The following is a 19206-nucleotide window of genomic DNA, read 5'->3' as shown; positions in this document are numbered from 1 at the left end:
AGCCCCAGGACTGGCAAAAAAATAAATAAATAAATAAGAAGAATTTTCTGTTATTGTGGCTTTGTAATCATTTACTTGGTTTTTGAGTTTTCAGTACAACATTAGGAGAAAAAACTCCGTTCCTTCTCAGAATAAACCAAAAATCCACTACAGGCATATATAGTAACCATTTACAATCAATACCTCACAGACACAGATTAAAGGATTATGGATTAAAGACCACTATTCTAATTTCTGTACCAGGCTGAGGACATTGAAAGAAGAAGGGAAGAGGAGACTGCTATGGAATAAGAAGGCTTTAACATGTATAACAACACGTATAACAAATGGCACAGAAGTAATCCCAGCATTTGGAAGGCCGAAGCAGAAGGATCCTGTATTCCAGGCTACTTAGGGAGAGCCTGCTTCAAAACAAACAAGCAAACAAACAAAAAGAAACCCAACAACAAAAGGAAAGCTTTTTATATTTGGCTCCTGACTCACAGAAACATATGGAAAAAAATCAATTTTATGAAATAAGGAAATTCTGATATCGACTGTGATTTAGATTATATCAAAGGCTAATGGTAGGGCTGGGGATATGGCCTAGTGGCAAGAGAGGTTGCCTCCCATACATGAAGCCCTCGGTTCGATTCCCCAGCACCACATATACAGAAAATGGCCAGAAGTGGCGCTGTGGCTCAGTGGCAGAGTGCTAGCCTTGAGCAAAAAGAAACCAGGGACAGTGCTCAGGCCCTGAGTCCAAGGCCCAGGACTGGCAAAAAAAAAAAAAAAGGCTAATGGTACTAATTGTACATTTTTAGGCATATAATGACACTGTAGCTGGGAGCTGATGGCTCTCACCTGTAATTCTAGCTACTCAGGAGGCGAGATCTGAGGATCACAGTTCAAAGGCAGCCTGGGCAGGAAAGTCCAGGAGACTCTTAGCTCCAGTAAACTACTCAGAAAACCAGAAGTAGTGCTATGGCTCAAAGTGGTAGAGTTCTAGCCTTGGACAAAAAGAGCTCAAGGACAGTGCCCAGGCACCAACAAGCCTCACGACTGACAAAATAATACTAACAACAATAATACTGTAATTATGTAAGAAACTTCCTGTATTAAGCATGGCATTATGTGCCTGTAATCCCAATTATTCAGGAGGCTGAGGCAAAAGGATTGTGAGTTTGAGGCTAGCCTGGGCCATTTAGCTGAAAGCTGTCTGTCATAAAAACAAACAAAGGGGCTGGGGATATAGCCTAGTGGCAAGAGTGCCTGCCTCGGATACACGAGGCCCTAGGTTCGATTCCCCAGTACCACATATACAGAAAACGGCCAGAAGCGGCGCTGTGGCTCAAGTGGCAGAGTGCTAGCCTTGAGCTGGAAGAAGCCAGGGACAGTGCTCAGGCCCTGAGTCCAAGGCCCAGGACTGGCCAAAAACAAAACAAAACAAAATAAAAACAAACAAAAAGCTGGGTGCAGATGGCACCTGTAATCCTAGCTACTCAGGAGGCTGAGATCTGAACATCATGGTTCAAAACCAGCCCAGGGAGGAAAGTCCTCAAGATTCTTATCTCCAATTATCCACCAGAAAACCGGAAGTGGCACTGTGGCGCAAGAGGTAGAGAGCCGGCCTTGAGCCGTAGAGCTCAGGAACAGCACCCAGGCCCAGAGTTTAAGCCCCACAGCCAACAAACAAAACAACAACAAAGAAAATGCATCCATCCAGGCATTAATGGCTCGTTCCTATAATCCTAGCTACTCAAGAGGCTGGGATCTGAGGATCACAGTTAGAAGCCGGCCCAAGGCAAAAAAGTCCCTGAAACTCTTTCCCCCAATGTAGCAGAAAGTGGAGCTGCATCTTAAGTAGTAGCGTACCAGCCTTCAGCAAGCAAGCAAACCAACAAAGTGTGGAGGCCCTAGTACAAAAACAAAAATGAAAACTAAAACAATAAATCCCTAGTACTGATGTGCATACACACACACACACACACACACACACACACACCCTGTGTTTTTAGAGATGGGGGGATGGGCAGGGGAGGCTACAATGATACCATGGCCAGAAATTCCTGCAAAGAAAGAGGGAAAGTGGAGTGGACAAAGGGGCAGATCTTGGTCCCGGTGAACTCTGTCATTTCAGAACACATTTAAAAAGATGAAAGATCTGGCTGACAGTGCAGTTAGATCCCCTCTACACCCCAGGGGGACCCGGCTGTGGCTGGGGGGCGGGCAGCCCCCTGCTCACATCACTGCCCAGCCAGCTGGCCTCCCATCTTGGAACTGGGGCTGCGAAGGGGGGCGCTGACCCCTGGGGGACCTGTTTCTCCTGCCTGGTGACGGGCAAGCCCCGAGGCTCCTTTTCTTCTTTTGGCTTTGCCTCCTTGTCCACAGCCAGAGCGACAGACTGAAGGAAAGAGGCACGGAAGCGCTTGCGCTCTCCCACGCCGGTGTTTGCGGCTCCTTCGCTGTTCTGGCTACCTTCGCCCAGGGTGTGAGGGGCAGGGATTCTGGAGACAGTTGGGGATGGTTGTTCTAGCCCCAGGATCAAAGCTCCCATAGTCCCCCCACCCCGAACCTAAACCTTCAAGAGCCAGTCTGTGTTTAATTTTCTCTGGGTGGTCCCAGGTTGACATCTGCCCTTGCGTCGTACAGTAGGAACTCGGAACGCAATCTTGTGTTCCATCTGCTCAGCGCGCAGCCTGCCCCCCCCCCCCCCGCTGGCCAGCCACTGCTGCTGGGTGGATTCTGTGTTTTGAAACTTCAGCTCAAGTTACAGAGTTACAGGAACAAGAGCTCCTCAGCTTTCGTGTGAGCATTCGGAGGGAAAAGAAGCACAGGACACATCGGTGCACAATTGGTCTGCAGACCTGAGCATACCTAATACTGCTCCCTGCCCCCAACTCTGTGTGTGTGTGTGTGTGTGTGTGTGTGTGTGCAGGTAACTACAGCTTGAGCTCTTGTGCTTTTGCTTGTTTGTTTTTTCTTTCTTTCTTTCTTTTCTTTGCCAGTGCTGGGACTTGAACTCAAGGCCTGAGCACTGTCTTTGAGCTTCTTTTAGTCAAGACTAGCACTCTACCACTTGAGCCATAGCACCATTTCTGGCTTTTTCTGTTTATGTGGTGCTGAGGAATTGAACCAAAGGCTTCATGTATGCTAGGGAAGCACTCTACCACTAAGCCACATTCCCAGCCCTTGGTGTTTTTTTTCCCCTTCTACGCGAGTACTCTACCACTTGAGCCCACAGCTCTACTTCTGGCTTTTGGATAGTTAACTGCAAATAAGAATCTCACTGACTTTTCTGCCCAGGCTGGCTTCGAACTTTAATCCTCAGATCTCAGCCTCCCGAGTGGCTAGGATGACAGGTGTGAGCCACCGGTGCGCGGCTTGCTTCCACTCCTCACCTGGAGGGACCCTCCTGGTGCTGGGAGAGCGAATACAAAGGGGCTGACCCCATGGACAAGTGGCCAGGATCTAAAGGGCCACCTGGCTGCCCTGGGGGGGGGGTAACTTGTCCCCTGCCTAGCCTGTGAAGGTTCTTTGAGAAAGTGAACCTGGGGTGTCAAGACAAAAATCTTCAGGAATGCGGGCCCGCCGTGTTTCGGATGTGCTTTTGTGGGCAGGCGTCTTTTGAGGACCTCTTTAATACCAGCATGCCCCCGAGACCGCTGCAAGTGTGTATTTCTCTGGCACCTGTGGGGCTGCTTTGCCCCAACCATGCAGAGACGTGCACAAATCTGTCCACAGAGCATGCCTGCAGCCCTGGGGAGGCCCCCGAAACCCACACGTCCCTCCGTCCCATGGCCTTTGGAGACAGTAGTGTTGGGACACTGCACATTCTTCTTCCCCTTCTCATTTCCTGGGAGTCTGAAGTCTGTTCCCATTGGGGGTGGGGGGGGGAGCACTACAAAAGAGGCTGGATCGGAATTATAGAACAACGTCTGCAGAATGACTCTGAGGTGGGCATCTTGAATCCATTACACCGATGGTTTTATAGGGTCTGTTTTAAATGTACATACTAAGGTGGGTAGAAACTTTATGATTCATTTTTTGTTCCAGAGGAAGAAAAGGAGAGGAAATTAAAGCTGCACCTGGGTCCCTTCGCCTCCACGCATGCAGTGAGCAGATCTGGATTCCAGAGGTCTGCACAGCGCCCCTAGGGGCGACCTCCCTGGCACTGCCTGCTCCTTTTGTGGCTATTTTTTGGTGGTTGTTCAGTCGTTAATTGGAGACAAAATTCTCATAGACTTTCCTGCTTCCAGTTGTCTTTTTTTTTAATTTTTTTATTATTAATTGAACATAAAATTTTTTTACAAGGTGCTGTGCAAAGAGGGTACAGTTACATAGTAGGGCAGTGTGTACATTTCTTGTGATATCTTACAACCTGTTTTCCCATCCCTTGTCTAGGTCAGGTAGACCCATATGCAATATACAATGTATCAAGCACATATACAGTGTTCACAGACTTGGTCTCTACTGTCTCTCCATCTCCCTTTGTTAACAGTCATATATCAGGGAGATCATGCCCCTTTGTTTTCTGTGTTCTAGGCTTGTCTCACTCAACATTATTTGTTCGAGTTCTGACCATTTCCCTGCGAATAACAATATTTCACCATTCCTAATCGCTATGTAGTATTCCATTGTGTATAAGTACCATATTTTTTGGATCCATTCATCTGTGGAGGGGCATCTGGGTTGTTTCCAAATTTTGGCTATTGTGAATTGTGCTGCGATAAACATGGAAGTACAAATGTCCTTTTGATATCTTGGGTTTTGCTGTTTAGGATAGATGCCTAGGAGTGGTATGGCTGGGTCATAGGGTAGGTCTATATTGAGCTTTTTGAGAAACCTCCATACTGTTCTCCAAAGTGGCTGTACTAATTTGCACTCCCACCAACAATGGAGAAGGGTTCCTCTTTCCCCACAGCCCCTCCAGCATTTGTTGTTTCCTGAGTTCAGAGTATAGGCCATTCTAACTGGGGTGAGGTGGTATCTCAGGGTTGTTTTTATTTGCATTTCCTTTACTAGCAGGGATGTTGAGCATTTCCTCATGTGTTTCTTTGCCATTTTTATATCTTCTCTTGTGAAGTCTCTCTTTAGCTCTTTTGCCCATTTCCTAATAGGTTTATTGGGCTTGGAGGGGCTTAGTTTTTTGAGTTCTCTGTAGATGACAGATATCAGGCCTTTGTCTGTTGCTGTGCTGGTAAATATCCTTTCCCATATCGTTGGCTGTCTTTCTATTTTGGTGGCTATGACCTTAGCTGTGCAGAAAATTTTTAATTTGTAGTAGTCCCATTTGTTGAGTCTTTCCCCTATTTGTTGTGCCCCTGGGACTCTATTCAGGAAGTTCCTTCCTGTGCCTATAAGTTCTAGTGTCTTTCCTACTCTGTCCTTCAGTAGTTTCAAGGATTCAGGTTTGATGTTGAGGTCCTTGATCCATTTTGAGTTGATCTTGGTGCATGGTGATAGGCTTGGGTCTACTTTGAGTTTTCTGCATATGGCTGCCCAGTTCTCCCAGCACCAGTAGTTGAAGAGGCTATGTTTATTCCATTGTATGTCTTTAGCTCCTTTGTCGAATATCAGTTGGCTGTAAGAGTGCGGTTTTATTTCTGGGTCTTCAATTCTAATCCACTGGTCTTCCGATCTGTTTTTATACCAATACCATGCTGTTTTTGTTATGATGGCCTTGTAGTAGAGCTTGAAGTCTGGTATGGTGATACCTCCTGCACTATGTTTTTTGCCTAGAATTGCTTTGGCTATTCTAGGTTTTTTGCTGTTCCATATGAATTTATGGATTGGTTTCTCTATTTCAGTGAAGAATGTGGCTGGGATTTTGATAGGTATTGCACTGAATTTGTATAACAATTTGGGCAATATGGCCATTTTCACTATATTGATTCTGCCTACCCATGAGCATGGGAGGTCTTTCCATCTCCTTGTGTCTTCTTTGATTTCCCTTATTAGATTTTTGTAGTTTTCATTGAATAGGTCCATCACGTCCTTGGTTAAGTTGATCCCTAGGTACTTTATTCTTTTTTTGGCTACTGTAAATGGAATTGTTTCCATAATTTCCTTTTCTGTTTGTCTATTGCTGGTGTACAGAAAAGCTGCTGACTTTTGTGGATTGATTTTGTATCCTGCTACTTTGCCAAATTGGTTTATTAGATGTAGGAGTTTGGGTACTGAGTTTTTTGGGTCCTTGAGATATAAGATCATGTCGTCTGCGAATAGGAATAACTTGATTTCTTCCTTGCCGATGTGGATCCCTTTGATATCCTCCTCTTGCCTTATTGCTATGGCTAGGGATTCCAGTACTATGTTGAACAGAAGTGGGGAGAGTGGGCATCCTTGTCTTGTTCCTGTGTTTAGGGGGAATGATTTAAGTTTCTCTCCATTTAATATGATATTAGCAGTTGGTCTGTTGTATATGGCTTTTATTGTTTTGAGGAATGTTCCATCTATTCCTGTTCTCTCCAAAGCTTTTAATAGGTATGGATGTTGTATTTTGTCGAAGGCTTTTTGGGCATCGACTGAGATAACAATGTGATTCTTGATTTTAGTTCTGTTTATGTGGTGAATTACATTGATTGATTTACGGATGTTGAACCATCCTTGTGACTGAGGGATGAAGCCTACTTGGTCATGATGTATGATATTCTTGATCACTTTCTTCCAGTTGTCTTTGACCCCTCTACCTTTTAGCTCTGGAAAAAGACTACCTTCCATGCTGAATTCTATTTTTTTTTCTTTTTGGCCAGTCCTGGGGCTTGAACTCAGGGCCCAGGCACTGTCTCTGAGCTTCTTTTTTTGCTCAAGGCAAGCATTCTACCACTTGAGCCACAGCACCACTTCTGGCTTTTTCTGTGTATGTGGTGCTGAGGAATCGCACCCAGGGCTTCATGTATGCTACACAAGCAAGCAAGCAAGCAAACTACCACCAAGCCACATTTCCAGCCCTCCACCTTGAATTCTAAGAGTGGGTATCCTGGGAGAACAGATGGAAGCCCAGGGGACAGGTGGCTTCATTATTAAAATGACACAAATGTTATGGGGCTAAGTAGAGCTTTGTTAAGTGAGGCAATTCCTGAAGTGGCCCCAAGATGAAGACATGCAGAAAAGGGAACTGAACAGACAGCGTTACAGACGCTCGCTCCAAACAGTGCAGGAGAAAAACCCATCTTCCATAGAAAATATCCAGACGGGCTCTAGTGCTTATTCATATTCATTGGAGAGATTCGTCTGTTCTCTGTTGTGAGTCACATAGTAGATCTAGTTCCCACAACCATGACCTCTGACATTTACTGAAATGAAACTCAAATGATAATTTCAGATGAATTGGAAAACTGGTAATTTTGCACACGTGGTTTTGCCTTTTAAGAATGGGGTGTGTCAAATGTTCAGTTAAGAAGCCGGATTAAGTTGTAATAACAAACTTTCAAGTCAATTAGTGACAGTCACTGGAGTCTAATTGTGATCATTTGTAAAGCATAGATCTTCGGGCCGGGGGGGGGGGGGGGGCCGGGGGACAGCTTTCCTTTCTTTGGATCATCTTTGTCTGAGGTCCAGGCTGCTCTGCATGTGTTTATTCAAGTCCAGGACAGCAGGAAGCACATTAAACAGACATCTGCAGCTACATGATTGTCTGGCTAAATTGATTCTAGAAAGGAAAAGCCTTGGGGCTGGGAACGTGGCTCAGTGAAAGAGTGCTTGCCTTGCATGCATGAAGCCCTGAGACTGAGTCTTCAGCAACATATAAACAGAAAAGGCTGGAAGTGGCCCTGTGGCTCAAATGGTAGAGCACTAGCTTTGAGCAAAAGAAGCTCAGGAACAGTGCCCAGGCTCTGAGTTCAAGCCCCAGGACTGGCAAAAAAGGAAAGAAAGAAAGTAAAAACCATTTCCACCTCCTCCTGCAGAACAACAGTGAACAGGGGCCTCTCCTTTTCCCTTCCAAATAATCATCTCAAGGTCACCTCCAGGTCATAATTGATAGTACTTTCCTGAACTCCAGGGGATACCCAGGGTACCCCGCTGTCTCCCCTGTTCCTTCCTTTCAACTACCTGAATCAAGTCTAAGGCCTGGATTTCTTTCCTTTCCCCTTCTTCCTGGCCTTCTGGGAGTTCTTGAAGAATTTTCTTGGCAGTGGTTGCCCAACTAGGCCAAGTATCAGAATCGCCCCGGGGACTTCTGAACGCTTTCAGACTCAGCCCCTTCTTCCAAGGGTGCTGAGTCAGCACCTTGGGCCTGCATTGTGAAATACCAGGATTTATTTAGGAAGCCGAAAGTCTCCCCAAGCTTCCCAGAGGAGGGAATGCTGCCCCTGGATGGGGGAGGGGACTTATCAGGAAAAAGGGAGATAGCGGCCCAGGGTGAGAACAGTCCAGACAGTTTTAAGCAAGGAAATACTGTGACTAGATTGGTGTTTTAGGTCTGTCTTCAGACCTGCTCTTAAATCACACTTCAGAGCCGGTGTTGGCATTCTCCCGTGCCCTCAGCCATCCGTCCGTCACCGCCACGCGTGGATGGGCCTCCCACCCTGGCTTCTGGCCGCAGTGTTATTGGCTCTTCTCCAAAGCTGAGTTTTCACTTCTCCAAGACCCTGCCCCCCCTGGCCTGCCAGTCCTCCCTGGGCGTCTCCCACCTGTCCTATCAACCCTACCAAAACCTTGTCCTCTGAAGCCCCAGGTCTCAATTTCCTAAGACTTATAGAGATGAACGAGTCGTGTTTGAAGCCTGCCAATTTGGCTGCTCTGAAAGGCTCGGGACTCTATTCTTTAAAAACGAGTTTATTTCATTCGAAAGCAAAGTTCTTACCAACTTCATTGGCATGGGAAATGAGGCTTGAGCTCAGGGCTTGGGTGCTATCCTTTCGCTTTTTGCTCAAGGCTAACGTTCTAACCGCACTCTAACACATAAGCCCCAGTTCCACTTCCACCTTTTTGTTTATTTGTTTTGTTTTGTTTTTTGTTGCCAGTCCTGGGGCATAGATTCGGGCCTGAGCACTGTCCTTGGCTTCTTTTTGCTCAAGGCTAGCACTCTGCTACTTGAGCCACAGCGCCACTTCTGGCCATTTTCTACATATGTGGTGCTGGGGAATTGAACCCAGGGCTTCATGTATATGAAGCAAGCACTCTTGCCACTAGACCATATTCCCAGCCCCCACTTCCACCTTTTTGCTAGTTAACTGGAAATAAGAATCTCATGGGCTTTCCTGCCCAATCTGGCTTTGAACCATGGTCCTCAGATCTCAGCTTCCTGAGTGACTAGGATTATAGGCGTGAGCCACCAGCATCTAGCTTTCAATGGATTGTTACCTGACCACACAATAAAATACAGCTTTATGAACCTGTTTGCCAAACCTGGCTAAATTATTTTTAGCAGGATAGTATACCCTAGGAAAACTGCCTCCAGTTTCTGCTGCCTGTGTCTTGCCTTTGACCCTGAGCTTAAGACTCCTTCTACCTGCTTAGTCTGGGTGGATGGCTGTATCGCCCACCTGACTCCCCATTTTTTTGTGTGTGTGCTTATCCTGGGGTTTGAACTCAAGGTCTAGGCATTGACCCTGAGCTTTTGTGCACAAGGCTAGCACTCTATCATGTTAAGCCCCAGCTCCATTTCTGGCTTTTTAGTAGTTAATTGGAGATATGAGTCTCACAGACTTTCCTGTGCATGCTGGCTTTGAACTGCAGTCTTCAGATCTCAGCCTCCTGAGTAGCTAGGATTACAGGCGTGAGCCACTGACTCTGAGCATTCTGAAGCCCAGAGTCAACAGTTGTAACTGCAAATCGCCTGCTGGGAGTATTCTGTTCTTCCTTCTCTAGACAAATCACTTTACCTTTCCAAGTTGGCCTCAGCCATCAGTGGACCAACTTCAATAACAATTACTAAACAAGCTTGAAGATTCCAAGAGAAATATGCTTAGCAAAACAATCCCAGCCTAGAGTTCTCCTTCTTGACATGGGTGGGTACACACAGGCATTTGTTCTGTGATCATTTACTGAACTGTCTATTCGTGTTTGTGCACCTTTCTGTGTGTTGTTGCTGATTAAAAAGTGATAAATGAAGTTGGGTGCAGGTGGTTCATGCCTGTAATCCTAGCTGAGATCTGAGGATTGTGGTTCAAAGCCAGCCCTGGAAGGAAAGTCTGTGAGACTCTTATCCCCAATTAACTCCAGAAAACCACAAGTGGCACTGTGGCTCAAGTGGTAGAGGGCTGGTCTTGAGCTGAATAGGTTGGGAGCAGTGCTCAGGTCCAGAGTTCAAACCCCACCACCAACCAATTGACCAAAACAAAACAAAACAAAAAGTGACAAATGATTGTGTAGCCCAGCTTAGTGGGGTCTTCACAGTACGTAGGACTGATTCCTTGCCTTGTCATTTTTCTACTGGAAAGCGAGATGATCAGAGCTGAGTTGGATGGCCAATGTAGGAATGACAAGAAGTACTGAGAGAAATAAGGGGAATATAACAGGACTCAACGTGCAGAAGATTAGACAGAAGCAACACAGGTCACCTGAAAGGTGAACTTTCCCAGGAATGACTACAGGACAGCCCCGAGATTTCAGTTGACTACAAACTTGATCAGAATCAACCACCTAGCTCAACTATTCAGAATCTATGACCCCAGCCAGAGGCTGGTGGCTCATGCCTAGAATCCCAGCTACGCAGGAGGCGGAGTCCATGAGACTCACCTCTGGTTAATCACTGAAAACCTGGAAGTGGAGCTGTGGCTCAACTGACAGAGCACTAGCCATGAGCAATAAACTTAGGGACAGGGCCCAAGCCCCGAATTCAAGCCCCCCCCCCCCCACACTGAAACAAACAAACAATGACTCTCTACAAGACAAGCAAGCAACAAAGACCTCAGTACAAAGCTGGCATTTCAGCCCAATGTTACCTTTCTACGGTGGTCTAACTCTTGGGTCCTGGAGGGTGGTGCATACACTTATGCTGGTCTACCAGATCGGGTGTCTCCATTCTGTATCTTCAGCTATGGTTGCCTGCCATTCTGCCATTGCCAGATCTTCATGTAAAGTCTGGAAAACTGAGCTTTAAGGAAACACTGACGGCTGGCGGGAAGGGCTTCATATATTTGAAAACAGTTTGGCAAGAAGGACCACATTTATTCTCTGGAGTCCAATAAGGGAAAACGCAAAATGGTTGAAGTTCTGAGGTTCTACGTTTCTGTTGTGTGGGTGTCAGACGATGGCCTATGCCTTCTGTTTGGGGCTCAGTTGCCTCCCAAAAGATATGCTGAAGCTCTAACTCCTGGTACCTTGTAAATCTGGCTGGGTTTGTAAGTGGAGTTTGCAGGTGCAATCAAATTCAGATCGCATTAGAGTGAGTTCTAAGCCAGTGTGATTGGACCGTGTGTGTGTGTGTGTGTGTGTGTGTGTGAGAGAGAGAGAGAGAGAGAGAGAGAGAGAGTGCGCATGTGTCAGTACAAGTGCTTGACCTGAGGGTGTCGTACCCTTGCTCAGTGTTTTTATTCATGGCTGGCACTATATCCCTGAGCCACGCCTCTAGTTCAGGTTTTTGCTGATGGATTGGAGATCAGCGACTTGAGGACTTGTGCCCAGTCTGGCTTTGAACTGTTGTCTGGGACCCCTGTCTCCTGAGTGGTCGGATGTCCCCTGGGGCACACTCCACTTCTTCCCTCCAGTCCTTGTCCCCACTCCCCCAGTTGTCTGGAGGCGGAGCTAGAGGACTCTGGCGGCCCAGGGTTCCAGCCAGGGAGCAGAAAGCGCGAGTTCTCTGCGTACCCCAGGGCTCCCCAGGCCGCCAGCCCCCCCCCCCCCCCCCTGCACACACAGGAAGGGCTTTCTGAGAGCAGCCGGTGAGCCACAGCGGAGCCGGTGGAATGGTGAAATCCACAGCCTTCTGGGCGCTTGGGGACGGCCTGGGGTGGCTGCCCAGGCGGGGTTTGTAGATAAGCTTGTGACACTTGAGCAGATTGTAGCCTTCAACAGGCCAGACACAGGCCGCAGGCGCTCATAAAGCAACTCATTTTTCCTCCCACTGAAACTCAGGAATGTCTTGTGAGGACTTTTGCTGAGATAGGAGAATGTAAATCACGACCTGGGTGTGATTCTGCAGGGAGGGCGCGCAGAGCGCCTTGGGCGCCAGCACTTCCTCTAGGTGGCCAGCAGATGCGGGGCCCCGCGCAGGGCCACACTCAGGAAGGGAAGGACAGCGAGCTCAGCCTGCTTCCCGCCCTGGTCTCCATCAAGAGGCCTCAGGGAGCCGGGCGCTGGGGCTCCTGCCTGCCATCCCAGCTCCTCCGCAGGCGGAGAGGCTGCGAGAAGCAGGGTTTGAAGGCAGCCTCCGCAGACAAGCCTGAGGCTCTTTATCTCCAGACCTGAGGGCTGCATTCCCCGTGGTGCAGGCCTTTGATCTAGTGTGGGTTTCTGCACTCCCATCCCTGCGCCCAGCCAATCCCGAATACCTTGCCTTCACTGCTTGTCTCTAGGGTGCCAGGAGAGTTGAGTGCATGCGTGTGTGTGTGTGTGTGTGTGTGTGTGTGTGTGTGTTACTGATTTGAAAACTATTCCTTACGATCTGGAAGAACATTGTTAATGGGTTGAATTGTTCTCATCCCCAACCCCTCTCCCCCCAGAATGTAATAGAGTTAAAGATCTTCTTTTTTTTCTTTTCTTTCTTTGTGTGCTAGAACTGGGGTTTGAACTCAGGATTTTATGTCTTCCCTTTCCAATCAAGGCAGGAGCTCTAACCCTTGGCCTTCGCTGCTACTTCTGGCTTCTTGATAGTTCATTGAAGAGTCTCATGGGCTTTTCTGCCTGAGCTGGCTTTTGAACCTCCGTCATCAGATCTCAGTCCCTTAAGTAGGCAGCTAGGAGTATAGATAGGTGTGAGCCACTAGCATCTGGCTGAGCTAAGGATCTTGAGCTGAGATCATTCTAGATTACCTGGTGAGACCTAAATCCAATGAGGATAACTATCCTCCTAAAAGAGAGAAGAGGAGGACACCATGCAGAAAGAGGCTGGGAGTGGCGCGGTGTAGCCATAAACCAAGGGATGCCGGAGCCGCCGGGAAAACGCAAGGCACAGATTCTCTGCCAGAGCTTTCAGAGGGAGTGTGGCTCAGTAAATCCCTTAATTGTAGAGATCTGACCTACAGTAGATTCCTGGTGTTTTCACCACCACAAGAAGCTAGTAGGTAGTCTGAGGTCTCCAGGAGTTCCCAGGAGAGGGCCTCAGCGCACCCGGTCCGCTTCTGAGTATCTAGCGCTCTTCCCTGGAGAGAGAGTGGGAGAAATTCAGCAATACTGTTTGATTGGTTTTTTGTTGTTGTTGTTGCCAGTCCCGGGTCTTGAACTCAGGGCCTGAGCACTCTCCCTGGCTTCTTCTTTTTTGCTCAAGGCTAGCACTCTACCTCTTGAGCCACAGCACCACTTCCAGCTTTTTTCTATATTTGTGGTGCTGAGGAATCGAACCCAGGGCTTCATGTATACGAGGCGAGCACTTTACCACTAGGCCATATTCCCAGCCCTCGGCAATACTGTTTGAAAAACAAAAAAACCAAGAAACCCAACCCCCTCCACCCACCCCCTCAACCAAATATTCTGAGGGCGCAGAAGAGAGGAAGGGCCCCCCCCCCACCCCGTGCATGGGCGCTTGAACCCGGCTCTGCCCATGTGTCTGCGCTGGGTGCACCGGCTCCTTCCCAGGTGCGCCGCGGGGTGCGCTTTCCTGAGGCCCCTCTGTCTGTGTCTCTGTCTTTCTCTCTCTATTCCTCTCTCTGTCTCCCCCCCCCCCCCCCCGCCACCCAGCTGGTAGGGGCTGAGGCCCCCGGGTGTGGGGAGAGGGGGCTCTGGTATCCCATGTCATCCTGTCTAGCACCCAGGCGCCCTTTCCAGGACAGAACGTGACAGCCATCCCTCCTGAATGGCCACTCCTGGCTTTCAACTTCCTGCTCCCCACGGAGCCCTGGTCTCTGCCACCTCCCCGCTTCCTGTTGTTCTTCCCTCCACTCCCCGCCTTCCTGTCTGCCTGGGAGGGACACAGCCCCAGGCCCTAGGTGTTCTCACAAAGGCCAGGATTCCTTCTCTCAGGAGCATCTTCCTCCTCTGGAGGCGTCCACACCCCTGAGGGTCACGGCCACAGCCAGCTGCACCTGGGTGGAGGGTCACCCCGCCTCCTTCTCTGGGGAACTCTGTGTTCCCACACTTCAGACGCAGGGCGCTCCCAGGGCAGCCTGTGTTCCTCAGTGTGGACCCGGATCTGTGTCCTACGAGATCTCCGTGCAGCCCCTGGCCATGGGTCAAGGGTCAAGGTCAGTGACCTAGGGCACAGCCCAGCTCTGCTTTGTCTTCCCTCCCAGGTCAAATCTACACCCCGTTGGTTTCCCCGTCTGAGCTGGTCTCTTCTCTTTGCGCACGCATGCCCGGAAAGCCCAGCTCCTTAGTGGGTGGTTTAGAAACAGACCAAGTGTCCACATTGGGGGTGCTATTAATACCCCATCCCACCCCTGAAGGAAGTGTGGCTCAGGGCCAGTAGCTCTCCAGCCTGGTCTGCAGCGTCAGTCCGGAGTGGTGGGTGCCCGTCCCTACTGTGGATGGCAGCCCACTGGGAAGTCTTCTCACGTGTCTGCCTGCTTCGATCTGTAGCTGCCTTGACTAGAATTTTCTCCAATTTTGGTTTCTGCTGAGAGACTAAATGACTTCAGATACTTTTTTTTTTTTTTGTCAGTTGTGGGGCTTGAACTCAGGACCTGGGTGCTGTCCCTGAGCCTCTTTGGACTCAAGGCTAGCACTCTACCACTTCAACCGTAGTGACACTTCCGGTTTTTGAGAGGTTAATTGGAGATAAGAGTCTCTCCAGGACTTTGCTGACCTGGCTGGCTTCCAACTGTAATCCTCAGATCTCAGCCTCCTGAGTAGCTAGGATGAAAGGCGTGAGCCACCTGTGGCCAACTTCAGAGACCTTTCAACAACACACACCTCCCTCCCTCCCTTCTTTCTTTTTTTCTATCGTCTTTCTTGTTCTGGGCTTGAACTCAGGGCCTAGGCTCCATTCCTGAGCTTCTTTTGCTCAAGACTAGCCCTCTACCGCTTGAGCCACAGCTCCACTTCTGGCATTTTCTGAGTAGTTTATTGACCACAAAACTCCCATGGACTTTCCTGCCTGGTTTTGGGCTGGTTTTGAGCAGCAATCCTCAGACCTCAGCCTCCTGAGCAGCTAGGATTACAGGCGTGAGCCACTCGGTGCCTGGCTTCAGACCTTTTTCAAGTCACAACCGCAACACTAGAGATCAGATGTTGAATACTGCCCCCCCCAAAAGCCCATCAGGTGTGGTTTCCAGGGGCTGCTGTTGGGAACCTTTGAGTAGTGGGGTCTCACGGGGGGTTGTGTCCTAAGGATTATGGTACCCTAGCCCCTTGCTCTTTCTCTCTCTTTGCTTCCTGCCTCATGAGGGAGGTTCCTCCCTCCCTATGAGCTCCTGCCGTGATGTACTTACTATTATTAACCTAAAGCAGCAAGGTTAACCCATCTGGAACTTTAGAAATACTGAGTACACTCCAGCCTTTATCTGTCTAAGCTGATCGTTGCAGATACTCTGTTATGGTCACAGAAGACCAACGAACATACACACAATAGACAAGGCAGGGACAGAGAGCAACATAGCCACCCTGTAAGTGCTCAGTGAACATTACTATCAGAAAGTGCCGTGTCTCAAACGGGGACCTGCGTGACTGGGTCACAAGGCTGCCAGGGAGACTCGTTTGGACAGGCTCCTTGGCCTCTCAGAGCCTAGGGTGGAGGTGATCTCCTGTCTCTGATATTTGGGCTCTTGCAGAGAAACATCTGGAGCATTCAGGCCAGCTGGAAACAGCTTTAGTTTTGGACAATGGCCATCCTCAAGTTTCAGCCCAACCAGAGAACTCTTAGCCCTCAACTTGGGACAAAATAAGAAACACAGGATGGGGAGGGGGGGTGTGGTACAGAATGAACCGCTTTCCTTCCATGAAGTTCTTCCAAGGTTCAAAGGATCTGGTTTTCAAGTTGAAGAGGCCCCGTGCACTGTCAATCAAGGGTAACTGATTGACTGTTTGAGTAAAAATCTCTCCTATTACCGAGGAACTTGCAGAGTGAGACAATGTATTCAGCATATCTGGCTCTTTTTTCATTTTTAAAAGTAGGACTAGCTAGGCATTGGGAGGCAGAGGCAGGAGGATCAGGAATAGAGGCCAGCTTGGGCAACCTAGTGACACCTTGTCTGGAGAGAGGGGGGTGTGGGTAGAAGGAGGGGAGAGAGAGAGGGGGGGAGAGAGTGAGAGAGAGAGACAGAGGGAATTAAGGGAACTTTGCAGAAGTTTTGTAAGTCAAATGGGTAGATAAGACTTCCATCTGCCACCCAAAGGGCTGGCTACTTTTCTTGCCTGTAGCATTTTCTTTTTTCTTTTTCCTTTTTAAAAATGTTCTTGCCAGCCATGGGGCTTGAATTCAGGGCCTCGGGCTGTCCCTGAACTTTTTTGCTTAAAGCTAGCCGTCTACCACTTGGACCCACAGTACCACTTCTGGTTTTCTGGTGGTTAACTAGAGATAAGAGTTACGGGCTTTCCTGCCTGGGCTGGCTTTGAACCAGGATCAGCCTCCTGAATAGGTAGGATGACAGGTGTGAGCCACCGGCTAGAAACAATCTTCCAAAAAGAAAAATGTTCCAGCCAGGAACTGGTGGCTCATGCCTGTCATCCTAGCTACTCAGGAGGCTGAGAGCTGAGGATTGGTTCAAAGCCAGCCTGGGCAGAAAAGTCTGCAAGACTCTTATCTCCACTTACCCACCAGAAAGCCTGAAGTGGCGCTGTGGCTCAAGTGGTAGAGCACTGGCCTTGAGCTGAAGAGCTCAGGGATAGTTCCCAGACCCAAAGTTCAAGTCCCGTGACCACCACCACCACCAAAAAGATAAAAAGACAAGAGGGCAGGTTCTCAGCAATGTACATGAACCGGGAGCTGGAAGCTCTCGGATGTCTGTGCTTGAAGCACGTTCTGCTGGCGACCCCAGCCCCCTTCCTTCCCCATGGCTGCCGCTCCAGGCTGATTCCTGCCCCCATCCCTTCTCTGCCCAGGTCAGGGTGGGCCTCCCCATCGGGAGAAAGGCCAGGCTCTGGCGGCTTCCTGCCCCCACGCCCTCTCCCCTCATTTGGGCAGAAGAGGGGGCGTCTTCTCTGAACCCTCTTAGCCCTTCCCTCTGCATTTGGACTCCTATTCTTCTCCATTTCCTTCAGAATTTCCTTCCAGGAATAAAACCTTCCTTTTCAGATCTTTTCAGCGTCTTTGTCTACTGGGACTTTCTGTGCCCCCCGCCCATGCCTCTTCCAACCCGTGGCTGTTCCCGATGGGAGTTAGACTTTCAGAAGGACTGGTTCACACGCAGATTTTCCCTCCTGCACTCTTCCTGTGCTCCACCCGCTTCTCACCCCGCTGCAGTGTGTCTCCGTGCACGGTCCCAGGTTCCCATTGAAGTTGCCGCTCTTTTTTTATTGGGGGGTGGGGTCCTGGGGTTTGTACCCTCACTTGCTCTACCTCAAAGATGACACATCTCATCTCAGACTTGATTCCATTAGCACTAGCACTTCATACCAGCCGCCAAAGGATCAGCTAGAAGGAAGGCATTGCAGGTCCTGATTAAGCAGAGAGCTCATGTGAGCACTGTAACTGGAGTCCTCACGCTCCAGACTTCCCTCAAGAGCAGGAGCAGACCAGTGTTCTCACACCCTGTGATCTGTGCTTTGCTTTGTTGGAAAACACAGCTCCTAAGCAGAGAGCTGGTGGCTCTCACACAGAACGCTAGCTACTCTCGGAGGCTGAGATGTGAGGATCACCATTCAAAGCCATCTGTGGCAGGAAAGTCCACAAGCTCTTATCTCCAATCAACCACAAGAAAACGGCAAGTGGAGCAGTGGCTCAAAGTGACAGAACACTGGCCTTGAGCTAAAGAGCTCAGGGACAGTGTCCAGGCCCTGAGTTCAAGCCCCACAACTGACAAAAAAAAAAAAAAAAAAACAAGGACAACACAGCTCCTGCCCTTCATCCTATGCAGGCCCGTGGGAGGCTGTAAAGCGACTGGGGAGTGACAATCAGGTTGTCTTTCCCTTAGTCTGTGGAGCAGGACTTTCAGGGCTGACTGGCATGGCAGGTGCATACTGTGCGGTCTGATTGTCAGTTCATCCTGAAGGATGAAGAGCTCCCTTCCTGCGCCACAGGCTCCCTCCCTGCACGGGCCCCCTCCCACCAGTCTGCAATCTGCCACAAATTGGCCAAGGATATTTATTGCCACTTCCAGGTGTGCTTTTTGTGTATGTGTGCTGGTCCTGGGGCTTGAACTCAGGGCCTGGGTACTGTCCCTGAGCTTTTGTGCTCAAGGCTGGTACTTTACCACTTGAGCCACATCTCCATTTCTGAATTTTTGCTGGTTAATTGGAGGTAAGAGTCTCCTGGACTTTCCTGCCCAGGCTGGCTTCTAACTGTGATCCTCAGATCTCAGCCTACTAAGTAGCTCGGATTACAGATTTGAGCTACTGGCTCTCAGCTAGGTTTTTTTTTGTTGGTTTTTCTGGGCTAGCAAGCAGCTACCATGGTGCACTGATTTACTAAGTACAATTTGTCTGCACTGAAAGTAGCTTAGAGTTCTTTTTTTTGGCGGGGGGGGGGGGGGGTCAGCCGTGAGGCTTGAACTCAGGGCCTGGGTGTTATCCCTGAGCTTTTTCACTCAAGGCTAGCATTTTACCACTTTGAGTCACAGCATCACTTCCGGTTTTCTGGTGGTTGATTGGAGATAAGAGTTACACAGACTTCCTTGCCTGGACTGGCTTCGAACCATGGTCCTCAGATCTCAGCCTCCTGAGTAGCTAGGATTACAGGCGTGAACCACCAGTGCCCAGCTACAAAGACTTCTTCTTTTTTGCCAATCCTGGGGCTTGGGATTCAGGGCCTGAGCACTGTCCCTGGCTTCTTTTTGCTCAAGGATAGCACTCTATCTCTTGAGCTACAGGCTTTCTCTGTTTATGTGGTTCTGAGGAATCGAACCCAGGGCTTCATGAATGCTAGGCAAGCACTCTACCGCTAAGCCACATTCCCAGCCCCTCAAAGATTCTTTCTTTACCTTGAGTTCTTCACACACACACACACACACACACACACACACACACACACACACACACACACCCCTGTCTTCACAGACTTACTCAAGATGTCTAAGAGGAGAAATTTAA

General features: G+C 49.0%; 2 long non-coding RNA genes across 2 annotated transcripts in view; one reads left to right on the top strand and one right to left on the bottom strand.

The window, feature by feature from the left end:
• The first annotated feature begins 1486 nt into the window (after window positions 1-1486).
• LOC125357752 lies at window positions 1487-18001 on the top strand. The gene is made up of 3 exons (XR_007212199.1): window positions 1487-1649; window positions 14261-14267; window positions 17967-18001. It is a non-coding gene; the product is annotated as an uncharacterized LOC125357752 (long non-coding RNA).
• LOC125357751 overlaps window positions 16698-19206 on the bottom strand; it is a 15384-nt gene continuing 12875 nt past the window's right edge. The window contains exon 3 of the long non-coding RNA XR_007212198.1: window positions 16698-16711. This is a non-coding gene — a long non-coding RNA (uncharacterized LOC125357751). The remainder of the gene's footprint in view (window positions 16712-19206) is intronic.

Source organism: Perognathus longimembris, chromosome 9 (assembly GCF_023159225.1).
Source record: "Perognathus longimembris pacificus isolate PPM17 chromosome 9, ASM2315922v1, whole genome shotgun sequence".
Taxonomy (NCBI): Eukaryota; Metazoa; Chordata; class Mammalia; order Rodentia; family Heteromyidae; genus Perognathus; species Perognathus longimembris.
The sequence above is the reverse complement of the archived record's forward strand: the minus strand, read 5'-3'. Positions and strand labels throughout refer to the sequence as shown.